Source organism: Salmo salar, chromosome 22 (genome assembly GCF_965601325.2).
Source record: "Salmo salar chromosome 22, fSalSal1, whole genome shotgun sequence".
Lineage (NCBI taxonomy): Eukaryota > Metazoa > Chordata > Actinopteri > Salmoniformes > Salmonidae > Salmo > Salmo salar.
Genome location: NC_138312.1, coordinates 51,792,501 through 51,803,890, shown reverse-complemented (window position 1 = coordinate 51,803,890; position 11,390 = coordinate 51,792,501). Strand labels below are relative to the sequence as shown.

The window sequence follows — 11,390 nt, the reverse complement described above, 5'->3', positions numbered from 1 at the left end:
ATTAGAATAAATGATTCATCCACACATAATGTCAACACCGTAACAGACTTCCAGAGAAGCCCTAAGCGTGTGAGATTCTCGTCGTCTTTGTGTAAACAACGGTCGAGAGAGGCATTCTTTACCAAACAAAGATACAAAGGTGAGATAAAGCGATAGAGGAAGAGCTCAACTCCGCCTGAGTTATTTTGTTAACTGAAGAATATAGAGAGCCAATTGAAAGCAACTCCTGCGTAATAGCACAAGCGCGCGCGGGATCACACACACACACACACACACACACACACACACACACTGTACAGCACTCGGCTCGCGGGTATTGAGAAAACCCTCAGGAGGAGGAACCAACATTTTTTCATTTACCCTTATCATCACTTCCTTACCAGCGCCAAAGCAAACACGCGCTCCTGAAGGTGTATGAAACACTAATCGAGAAACGGGTTCAATGTTTCGGATGAAAACGCAGCCTTAGATTCGCTGGAAAGCTGTCATTTCGGTTTATTAGACCGTAGTAGACGAACATTCAAGAAATCCAAACTAAGTGCGCACACATTTCTAAAATCTGCAGTCATCATCACTTTGAAGAATAATAAATAGGCATCCACAGTGAGTAAAGACTTATCGTGCATTGAGTTTGACTATTGAACGTTCCAGTTTCATCTGTAGAAACGTTTTGCTATAGAGATTTGAACACGCTACGCCATATGGAGAGAGAACAGTGTTGAACAACTACCGGATTTTCTTTCGACCTAAATCATGGTAAGTGGATTCATATGAGTATGAATATCATATTGCTTTTCAAAAGTATTATTGCTTGTTCAGAAAAATGAATAGCCTGTGTTCATTCTGTGTGCAGTAATCGATTTTTTGAGCACTTGAATTATCATTATAGGTTATAGGATACAATGCTACAGAAAAAGTTCAACTGAAGTTAAATTAGGCCTGTATTGTTTTTCAAACAATAGTTTACCAGAGCGGGGCAATACATCTACAAATGATGATACTCATAATATTGGTTGGTTCTGGGCCTAAACCATCGGCTCTGTTAAACATCTCATAGCCGTTTCAACTGACCGACTATGTAGGCCACTTCAGTTCCCATAAAACTTCATTTTGAACATTATTGGTAAAATTGCATAGTATTTTTAGGATCTTTCTTTAGTAAATATCACCAATACCCATTTGACTTCATCACTCAGGCCAGCCTACTGCCTACCTGCTTGAAAACTAAATTCACAGCATATGAATTTGGCTACAGTATATCGGAGAGTGACTGATGTTTCTTATCAGAAGTTTCCTTTCTCCTACATGTATTTACATTTTTTTAAATTATTATCAGAAGTTTCCTTCCTCCTACATGTATTTACATTTTTTTTTAATGATTATTAGAAGTTTGCATTGCAGTAAACTACTATGCATATAATAAAGGAGCCTGTCAGACAAAGACATTTCAATTCTATTTCCAATCAGAATGTACAGTACAAGTACAGTAAGCTAGTTTCCTCATTTGGAAACTTTTTGAAATACATTGCACTGCAGGTTAAAGCTCACACAACACCTACTTGACAGCATAGCTCATAGAGTAGACCTAGACCTATATTTGTTATGTCTATCATTTCAACAACATTATGAGAATTTAAATTAGTTCTGATCAATATAATTATATTATTGTCGTTGTATATTATAGGCTAGAGCAGGGATGGGCAACTTTGATGGCCACAAAAAAATCAGAACTATAAAAATAAACAAAGAGAGTCCCACACTCCATATTTAAACTCCCAGTCATTTATTGGGTAAATCACCAACGTTTCGGCATCACTGTGCCTACTTCAGAAAATTGGAAGTCATCACGAGGGGCCGCAGTGGCTCGCGGGTCTGTGTACCCACATCCATACCCACACATGCAGTCTGAGCCCTAGCCTTTTAGCTAAGCAAGTTTGCTGCAATTCTACCCGTTGTGCCATGGGTCTGAGAGAAGATTTAGCAATTTTATATCTAATTTTATGCAATTCTACTCATTTTGAAAAGGGTAGAGAGAAAAATGTGTAGTTTAACATCTAATTCCTTGCAATTCCATACATTTTGCCATGTGGTGGAGAGAAATGGTTGCAGTCGTTTAATATGATATCTGGGTGCGAGTGACTAACAAAATCAATGGGGGCCCATGGCAGTAATTTAACCATGATTACTACAAGTTTCGATAGCTGGCTAAACTAATTTACCAATCACAAAATGGTTATCTGACATGGCTTTGAGTGACTGTCAGTGACTGGCATAAGAAGAGAAAAACTGATGAAATTGCACCTTGTGTATTCTGCTATTCTAACACTCGATAGTAAGTTGAGACCCCGTTTGAGTAAAATCTATTTTTTAAACAACATAACCTTTTTACTCCATGGTAGCAGTTACAGTCCAAGGAACCTGGCTCTGTGTGTGTTATCCATCTACTGATTTGAAACTATACATTTTTCCATACGTTTTATTTACACCAAATCACTTAGTTTGTGTGTGTTTGTGTGTGTGTGTGTGGGTGTGTGTGTGTGTGTGTGTGTGTGTGTGTGTGTGTGTGTGTGTGTGTGTGTGTGTGTGTGTGTGTGTGTGTGTGTGTGTGTGTGTGTGTGAAGTGCGTGCGCGTGCGTACGTGTGTGTTTGTTGGAGTAAATTGTCTGTCTCTATACTAAGGGTAGTGTTGGGGGAGTATACCATTCGGTCCTACTTCTTTAAAGCTCTTTATTTTCCTTGGTGGCAGTTGAATCCTTTCAACACTTGTGCTTGGCCTAAGTACTGAAGAATACACCTAATCATGGAGGCATTTTTCTTGCCAGGAAACTAATTAAGTAATTTAAGGGAACCACACTATGGATTTTTCCAAAGACAGGTATTCATATTTCTCAAGGACCCCTTCATAGCTCCGATCTAAAATGGCCCTCTGTGTTTTGGTAGCCATTCCAATCACCTTTAAACACTCGTAGATCACGACAGCTTCGTTCAGAAGCGTTCAGTCTGGATCTCTCCTTCTTGCTCGGAGCACAAAAAATAACAAAAGCATTATTTTGTGTCTGAGAAATGCAGACAAGAGTTCCATTGACATTTTGCTCCACGCCTAATAGTGCATGTGAGAAATGTTCAGTCATCACTTGCATATGGACATTCATTTACTTGAATTGTTGAGGTGATCAAATATTACAATACATACATTTCCATAAGACATATAGGAAAGCTATTAAAATAATGATACATTTATTGATCATATATTTATTGACCTTTGTATCTTTAATTGATATACTAACATATAATATTGAGATCACTTTATTGGTCGATCGCACATACAGTCCAACCAAAAATACCCACCCCCTCTGAAAGACACATACAGTCCAACCAAAAATACCCACCCCCTCTGAAAGACACACACAGTCCAACCAAAAATACCCACCCCCTCTGAAAGACACATACAGTCCAACCAAAAATACCCACCCCCTCTGAAAGACACATACAGTCCAACCAAAAATACCCAACCCCTCTGAAAGACACAAACAGTCCAACCAAAAATACCCACCCCCTCTGAAAGACACATACAGTCCAACCAAAAATACCCAACCCCTCTGAAAGACACACACAGTCCAACCAAAAATACCCAACCCCTCTGAAAGACACATACAGTCCAACCAAAAATACCCAACCCCTCTGAAAGACACATACAGTCCAACCAAAAATACCCAACCCCTCTGAAAGACACATACAGTCCAACCAAAAATACCCAACCCCTCTGAAAGACACACACAGTCCAACCAAAAATACCCAACCCCTCTGAAAGACACAAACAGTCCAACCAAAAATACCCACCCCCTCTGAAAGACACATACAGTCCAACCAAAAATACCCACCCCCTCTGAAAGACACATACAGTCCAACCAAAAATACCCAACCCCCTCTGAAAGACACATACAGTCCAACCAAAAATACCCAACCCCTCTGAAAGACACATACAGTCCAACCAAAAATACCCACCCCCTCTGAAAGACACACACAGTCCAACCAAAAATACCCACCCCCTCTGAAAGACACATACAGTCCAACCAAAAATACCCAACCCCTCTGAAAGACACATACAGTCCAACCAAAAATACCCAACCCCTCTGAAAGACACAAACAGTCCAACCAAAAATACCCAACCCCTCTGAAAGACACATACAGTCCAACCAAAAATACCCACCCCCTCTGAAAGACACATACAGTCCAACCAAAAATACCCAACCCCCTCTGAAAGACACACACAGTCCAACCAAAAATACCCAACCCCTCTGAAAGACACATACAGTCCAACCAAAAATACCCAACCCCTCTGAAAGACACATACAGTCCAACCAAAAATACCCAACCCCTCTGAAAGACACATACAGTCCAACCAAAAATACCCAACCCCTCTGAAAGACACATACAGTCCAACCAAAAATACCCAACCCCTCTGAAAGACACATACAGTCCAACCAAAAATACCCACCCCCTCTGAAAGACACATACAGTCCAACCAAAAATACCCACCCCCTCTGAAAGACACATACAGTCCAACCAAAAATACCCAACCCCTCTGAAAGACACAAACAGTCCAACCAAAAATACCCAACCCCTCTGAAAGACACATACAGTCCAACCAAAAATACCCACCCCCTCTGAAAGACACATACAGTCCAACCAAAAATACCCACCCCCTCTGAAAGACACAAACAGTCCAACCAAAAATACCCACCCCCTCTGAAAGACACATACAGTCCAACCAAAAATACCCAACCCCTCTGAAAGACACATACAGTCCAACCAAAAATACCCAACCCCTCTGAAAGACACATACAGTCCAACCAAAAATACCCACCCCCTCTGAAAGACACATACAGTCCAATCAAAATATGCCTTTTGCTTTTAACCCAACCCCTCTGAAAGACACACAGAGGTTTTTGGAGAGGTGCGGGTGGCTGCCACACTGGGCAGCTGTTGTGGGGGGTTATGTGCCTTGCTCAAGGGCACAACAGCATCTAGGATTTGATACCAGCAACCCTTAGGTTGCCAGCTCATTTACCAACAGGTTTTTCACGTCGGACCCGGGCTCCAACCTGGCAATCCTCCAGGTTCTGGCTTGCCTCTCTAACCGCTAGGCTACCGGCCGACTGTGATAGTACAGTACTTAACTTATTCAGTTAACTGAAGATAGTATCATTCAGTTATATTGGCTAAAATTGTACTCAATGATGCCCTCCTTCCTATAAGCCTACAGGCATGTGGTTTAGACCCAGGAAGAGTATTCATTTCATATCTATCAAATATAATTGTTTTGAGCAAATCCATCTCTGTTTGTGTTTATTTTCCATGAAACTGCATTGGCAGCTAGATTACAACCCACCATTTTGTATTTCAGAAAACAACCAAGTATTAATCTAATGAAATAGGACTCATATTAACTCTTTTTCCCAATTGTATCCAAATATTCTCTATCCAAGTCAATTATCTGAAATATACTTGTGGAGCAAACACTGCATCAACCACCGTTTTTTTATCGAAGCAAAAGACTGAATATAAATCATCAGAAACCTGATCCCTATCTGAATTTCTACCCCCACAAATAACATTTGGGGAATGAAAAAAAAGTGGACCACAAACCGAAGGCAGTTTGTGCTGGGGGGTTTGATTTAACACGGTGTTTCGTATCTTAATAACATTAGGCCCCATTTTTAGAACAGCCTTCTGCTTCGCGGAACCCTCTCCCTTCATGGTTCCTATTACTTGAGTCTAATAAATCGTGAATAAGCAGGAGCCTAAAGTCCTGGATCGAGGAGAATTCCCCATCCTGTACCGCGAGGCACCCCCTCTTAAGAAAACACAAATTAAATCCAAACTCCTCTATAGCCAAAGGTTCGTGGAATGATAAATATTTTCATAGGAAGCTCTGCTCTTCCTGACTTTATCTTACCGATGGACCCACTCCTGATAAATGCAGTGGATACACTTCTGATAAATGCAATGGATCCACCCCTGAAAATATAATGGATCCACTCCTGATGAATGCAATGGATTCACTCCTGGTAAATATAATGGATCCACTCCTGATGAATGTAATGGATTCACTCCTGGTAAATATAATGGATCCACTCCTGATGAATGCAATGGATCCACTCCTAATAAATATAATGGATCCACTCCTGATAAATATAATGGATCCACTCCTGATAAATATAATGGATCCACTCCTGATGAATGCAATGGATTCACTCCTGGTAAATATAATGGATCCACTCCTGATGAATGCAATGGATCCACTCCTAATAAATATAATGGATCCACTCCTGATAAATATAATGGATCCACTCCTGATAAATATAATGGATCCACTCCTGATAAATGCAATGGATCCACTCCTGATAAATATAATGGATCCACTCCTGATAAATGCAATGGATCCACTCCTGATAAATATAATGGATCCATTCCTGATAAATGCAGTGGATCCACTCCTGATAAATGCAATGGATCCACTCCTGATAAATGCAATGGATCCACTCCTGATGAATGCAATGGATCCACTCCTGATAAATATAAACAGCCCATCTATCTACCTACCTCATCCCCATACTGTATTTATTTATTTATCTTACTCCTTTGCACACCAGTATCTCTACTTGCACTATCAATTTCTGCACATCTACCATTCCAGTGTTTATTTGCTACATAGGTAATTACTTGGCCACCATGGCCTATTTATTGCCTTAACTTACCTCATTTGCACTCACTGCATATAGACTTTTTGTTTTCTTTTGTTCTACTGTATTATTGACTGTATGTTTTGTTTATTCGATGTTTAACTCTGTGTTGTTGTATGTGTCGAATTGCTATGCTTTACCTTGGCCAGGTCGCAGTTGCAAATGAGAACTTGTTCTCAACTAGCCTACCTGGTTAAATAAAGGTGAAATTAAAAAAAATGATGGATCCAATCCTGATAAATATAATTGATCCACTCCTGATAAATATAATGGATCCACTCCTGAAAATATAATGGATCCACTCCTGATAAATATAATGGATCCACTCCTGATAAATGCAATGGATCCAATCCTGATAAATATAATGGATCCACTCCTGATAAATGCAATGGATCCAATCCTGATAAATATAATGGATCCACTCCTGATAAATATAATGGATCCACTCCTGATAAATGCAATGGATCCAATCCTGATAAATATAATGGATCCACTCCTGATAAATATAATGGATCCACTCCTGATAAATATAATGGATCCACTCCTGATAAATATAATGGATCCACTCCTGATAAATATAATGGATCCACTCCTGATAAATATAATGGATCCACTCCTGATAAATGCAATGGATCCAGTCCTGGGAAAAAAAAGTAATATACAGTTGACGTCGGAAGTTTACATACACTTAGGTTGGAGTCATTAAAACTCATTTCTCAACCACTCCACAAATGTCTTGTTAACAAACTATAGTTTTGGCAAGTCGGTTAGGACATCTACTTTGTGTAATTTTTTCAACAATTGTTTACAGACAGAATATATTTCACTTATAATTCACTGTATCACAATTCCAGTGGGTCAGAAGTTTACATACACTAAATTGACCGTTCCTTTAAACTGCTTGGAAAGTTCCAGAAAATTATGTCATGGCTTTAGAAGCTTCTGATGGGCTAATTGATATCATTTGAGTCAATTGGAGGTGTACCTGTGGATGTATTTCAAGGCCTACCTTCAAACTCAAAGACTCTTTGCTTGACATTATGGGAAAATCAAAAGAAATCAGCCAAGACCTTAGGAAAAAAAGTGTAGACCTCCACAAGTATGGTTCATCCTTGGGAACAATTTCCAAATGCCTGAAGGTACCACGTTCATCTGTACAAACAATGGTACGCAAGTATAAACACCATGGGACCACGCAGCCGTCATACCACTCAGGAAGGAGACGCGTTCTGTCTCCTAGAGATGAACATACTTTGGTGCGAAAAGTGCAAATCAATCCCAGAACAACAGCAAAGGACATTGTGAAGATGCTGGAGGAAACAGGTACAAAAGTATCTATATCCACAGTAAAACGAGTCCTATATCGAGATAACCTGAAAGGCCGCTCAGCAAAGAAGAAGCCACTGCTCCAAAACCGCCATAAAAAAGCCAGACTACGGTTTGCAACTGCACATGGGGACAAGGATCGTACTTTTTGAAGAAATGTCCTCTGATCTGATGAAACAAAAATAGAACTGTTTGGCCATAATAACCATTGTTATGTTTGGAGGAAAAAGAGGGAGGCTTGCAAGCCGAAGAGCACCATCCCAACCGTGAAGCACGGGGGTGGCAGCATCATGTTGTGAAGGTGCTTTGCTACAGGAGGGACTGGTGTACTTCACAAAATAGATGGCATCATGAGGCAGGAAAATTATGTGGATATATTGAAGCAACATCTCAAGACATCAGTCAGGAAGTTAAAGCTTGGTCGCAAATGGGTCTTCCAAATGGACAATGACCCCAAGCATACTTCCAAAGTTGTGGCAAAATGACTTAAGGACATCAAAGTAAAGGGATTGGAGTGGCCATCACAATGCCCTGACCTCAATCCTATAGAAAATGTGTGGGCAGAACTGAAAAAGCGTGTGCGAGCAAGGAGGCCTACAAACCTGACACAGTTACACCAGCTCTGTCTGGAGGAGTGGGCCAAAATTCACCAAACTTATTGTGGGAAGTGTGTGGAAGGCTACCCTAAACGTTTGACACGAGTTGAACAATTTACAGGCAATGCTACCAAATATTAATTGAGTGTATGTATACTTCTGACCCACTGGGAATGTGATGAAAGAAATAAAAGCTGAAATAAATCATTCTCTCTTCTATTATTCTGACATTTCACATTCTTAAACTGAAGTGGTTATCCTAACTGGCCTAAAACAGGGTATCTTTACTAGGATTAAATGTCAGGAATTATGAAAAACTGAGTTTAAATGTATTTGGCTAAGGTGTATGTAAACTTCCGACTTCAACTGTGTATATATTTACCATTATTTTAACTAGGCAAGTCAGATAAGAACAAATTCTTATTTCCAATGACGGCCTACCCTGGCCAAACCCGGACAATGCTGGGACAATTGTGCGCCGCCCTATAGGACTCCCAATCACAGCTGGATGTGATACAGCCTTGATTTGAATCAGGGACTGTGGTGCCGCCTCTTGCACTGAGATGCAGTGCCTTAGACTGCTGCTCCACTCGGGAGCCCAAATGGATCCACTCCTGATAAATATAATGGATCCACTCCTGATAAATATAATGGATCCACTCCTGAAAAATATAATGGATCCACTCCTGATAAATATAATGGATCCACTCCTGATAAATATAATGGATCCACTCCTGATAAATATAATGGATCCACTCCTGATAAATATAATGGATCCACTCCTGATAAATATAATGGATCCACTCCTGATAAATATAATGGATCCACTCCTGATAAATCATAATGGATCCACTGCTGATAAATATCATTGATCCACTGCTGATAAATATAATGGATCCACTGCTGATAAATATAATTGATCCACTCCTGATAAATATAATGGATCCACTGCTGATAAATATAATGGATCCATTGCTGATAAATATCATTGATCCACTCTTGATAAATATAATGGATCCACTCCTGATAAATATAATTGATCCACTCCTGATAAATATAATGGATCCACTCCTGATAATTATAATCGATCCACTGCTGATAAATATAATGGATCCACTCCTGATAAATATAATGGATCCACTCCTGATAAATATAATCGATCCACTCCTGATAAATATAAAAGTTTGGGACTGTCTAAGCAGCACATGCAGATATCTTGAATAAGTCAAAATAATGTGTTTTGAAAGGGACTCGTGAACTGCAATGCAACATATTTTGTACTTATCTGATATGCATTTATAAGGATGCCGCTTTATTTTCAGATTCAATCTGTCAACCAGAATACAGTTTTATCTTCTATGCGTTATTCTTTATCATGTCCCTTGTAATGCACTGACACTGTTACAGCATAGTTCTCAATAATCAAATGATAATTGAATTTAGGGTAGCATCACTTGTTTGGGTTGGTAACACACAACCCAGATGTCTTAACAGTGTATTAAGTAGTTCATAATGGTTTCATGTTCTATTTACTGGGAACAGCTAATGTCCATGAAAGCAGATATGTTTAGGTCACATTCAATTGTCAATTTATTAGTGATTTTTTAATTATTTTAAAACACTGGTTTAATGCAACTCAGTCAAAGAATTGAAATGAACTGGACTGAACTGTGTGTAAACTTTCCACCAGCATAACGCCTCCAGGTTTCAGCCTTCGGTCCACAGGCTGCAACCAAAGAAGTCAGACCACAGTTTCCGTCTGCTGGGACAATTGTTTTAGAATTCTAAATGAATAATTAAAACAAGAATAGCTTAAAAAATATATATATAAATATGTTTTTGTTTCTTGGGTTTTAAATATAACTATTTCAATCTTAATGAGCAAATCAAATAAAAACGTATAAAACAAACTAAGTGTTCTCCTTTAAAATACCTCTCAGAACCTAACTACACTCTTTTGATTTAAAACCTTAGTAACACTTTACTTAAAGCAATTATAACACCCGATGATGCATTTATAATGCGTTATAAAACTTATCACAAGCATTTACGATCCCCATATAATGAGTTACTATAATCTCATAGTTATCAAAACATCATACCACTGTGTCTCACTGTCTCTCTGCAGCCACCCTTTACCCAATAAACCCTACAATTATCCTTTAATTTAGGCTTTAGAGAGAGAGGCGAACACAATACAGGTAGACTGTAATCCATGATTGCCAAGAGCAATGGGTCTATTGTGTGGGATGAATATGGGGAGTGTGAGGAGGGGAACACTGAGTGAATATGGGGAGTGTGAGGAGGGGAACACTGAGTGAATATGGGGAGTGTGAGGAGGGGAACACTGAGTGAATATGGGGAGTTTAAGGAGGGGAACACTGAGTGCATATGGGGAGTGTAAGGAGGGGAACACTGAGTGAATATGGGGAGTGTAAGGAGGGGAACCCTGAGTGAATATGGGGAGTGTGAGGAGGGGAACCCTGAGTGAATATGGGGAGTGTAAGGAGGGGAACACTGAGTGAATATGGGGAGTGTAAGGAGGGGAACACTGAGTGAATATGGGGAGTGTAAGGAGGGGAACACTGAGTGAATATGGGGAGTGTGGAGGGGACCGGGAGGGGAGGGAGGGGGCACTGAGTGAATATGGGGAGTGTAAGGAGGGGAACACTGAGTGAATATGGGGAGTGTAAGGAGGGGAACACTGAGTGAATATGGGGAG

At 39.8% G+C, this 11,390-nt stretch overlaps 1 protein-coding gene across 3 annotated transcripts in view; it reads left to right on the top strand.

Annotated features, from left to right (window-relative positions):
- Nucleotides 1–304: 304 nt before the first annotated feature.
- The window catches only part of LOC106583664 (protein phosphatase EYA2), a 54,455-nt gene continuing 43,369 nt past the window's right edge, over nucleotides 305–11,390 (top strand). For all 3 annotated transcript variants that reach the window (XM_045705385.2, XM_082967681.1, XM_082967680.1), the window contains exon 1: nucleotides 305–756. The gene's annotated coding sequence lies outside the window, so the exon portion shown is untranslated. The remainder of the gene's footprint in view (nucleotides 757–11,390) is intronic.